General features: G+C 33.7%; 1 pseudogene; it reads right to left on the bottom strand.

Annotated features, from left to right (window-relative positions):
- Positions 1-2,147, bottom strand: part of LOC107871268 — a 60,128-nt pseudogene extending 57,981 nt beyond the window's left edge.

Raw genomic sequence — 2,147 nt, 5'->3', positions numbered from 1 at the left:
ACGTTTTGTGTCTATCTTTCCAGTAATGTCAAGCCAACATACATTGACAAGCTCAGCAACTTCCATACTGTGGCACAAAGAAATATTTTAGTGATTAGTCAAGAACTAGCCATCCATCATAGGGAAAAGTCATTATTAATCTGTTCATCAATAGTTGTCCACTATTGATTTGACACACATTTGTTACGTACCAATTGTCCAACACTAGAAAAATAGAGAAATACTAATGAATTTATAGGCTAAATGGGTTCTCCCACCCCATTAGATTATCAGACTAGTCTTTTGGGTTGGACTCTCTTGTTTGGTTTATAACATTGGTGCTATCATTGAGAGTCTCATGCACGGGGCTATGACTCAGAGTGGTGGCCTAAACCCAAGAGGGGTGTCAGCCGTAACCAACGAGGATCAATCCATGCGTGGAGCCGAGACTCAGAGTGGTAGCCTGGGGCGCCATCCATGACCAACGAGGTTGTTGGTTCTCAAACGAAGGCGACTATTATGTACCAATTGTTCCACATTGAAAAAATAAAAGAAATATTAATGGGTTTATAAGGCTGAATGGGTTTTTCCACCTATCATACTATTTTTTGGGTTGGGCTCTCTTGTTTGATTTAACATACATGTTAAGAAATAGTAATTGATAAGGGTAGTTTGATTTTTAACATATAAGTATTGTTATGTTGAACATCTATTTTTGGTATAATGAACAAGTAAAAATGGACAAATAGAGTATTAAAGCTTTATTAAACCTCAAAAGCGAGTCATTATACAATAAATAACATATCAAGTGTGATCCCACAAGTTGGTCTGGTTTGAGGGAAGTGTGATGTATGCAAACCTTTATCCTATTTTAGTAGAAACGAGATTTTCAAAACAAATTTGAAGAAATATAAGAGTAGAAAGGTGTGATGAGAAACTAAGGAAAAAAGTAATGAAAGCTTAAATAGTAAGGGTTTCCAAAGTAGAAGAAAACAATAATACAATAATATATCCGAGGTGTAACGTGATTATTGAAGCAACGGAAGTAACATGAAATTATAAAATCGAAGAATTAAGATAACTACATTTTGGTACTTGGAAAATAAGCAAAATATATTTTGAAGAAAATATAACATGACAAGTAGAGCTGTCAATACGGGTCGGCCCAGCCCATCCAGGCTAGTTCATATGGACTTTGAATTTGACAGATCAGGTCGGGTTGGTCCATTAAAATGATGGCCAAAAAACACCAAGCCACACAATTACTCTGTGGGCTGTGGGCCTCAAGGGCTAACCCACTTTTTAAAAAATAATATTTTATAATTTAATTTTAAAATATTAATAAACATAAATATTACCAGACAATATTACATAATGTTAATACTTGTTAATTAAGTCTCTAATATCCAAAAAATACTTTCAATAGCGAAATTAAATAACTTTTGATATGATATTCTTCGAACCAAATAGAAATACTAATAACAATCTAAATAGTCGCATGTATTTGACTTACGGACCGGCTCACGGGCTAATCCAATCCACATTGCTCAAGCCCCACGGGCCACGAGCTTATTCGAACCGGGCTAAAAAGCCTTGTTCTTAATGGACTGCAAAAACTGAAGCCCAACTTTATTAAATTACAGATCGGATCGGGCTGACCCAACGAATCTGACTCATATTGACGGCTCTAATGACAAGTCAACTTAGCGTAGAAAGCATCACTTGGAAATAGCATGGAAGAATTTCAGAAAAATCACTTTCCCTCCTCTTGCTGGGGAAGTTATCTTTCAAATAAAATTTAAGAAAAATGTGTACATAACGATATCAATAAATATATATTATATTTAATTTAATTTTAATCAATAAATCGATTCAAATCGAACCATACGTACCCAGCGTCATGAAGATAATTCCATTTCCAATACTCAGAATTGTCGATCCAAATAATTGAAAGCTCATTTGCCCCGATCCACACACTCTGATTTATTAACGCTTAGTTAGAGATAATTTTCAAAAAAAAAAAAACAATTATTAAGAACAAAAATAAAATTAATTAATGAGAATAATAGGCACATTTCCATCTTTATTTTGATTATATAATGAAATTAATGATGTTGAATCTATATATTGATCAATTCTCTTTGGTTCATCATGATATATATAGTCAG

The sequence above is a fragment of the Capsicum annuum genome, chromosome 5 (genome assembly GCF_002878395.1).
Source record: "Capsicum annuum cultivar UCD-10X-F1 chromosome 5, UCD10Xv1.1, whole genome shotgun sequence".
Classification (NCBI taxonomy): domain Eukaryota; kingdom Viridiplantae; phylum Streptophyta; class Magnoliopsida; order Solanales; family Solanaceae; genus Capsicum; species Capsicum annuum.
This window is presented reverse-complemented; position numbering and strand designations above follow the sequence as displayed.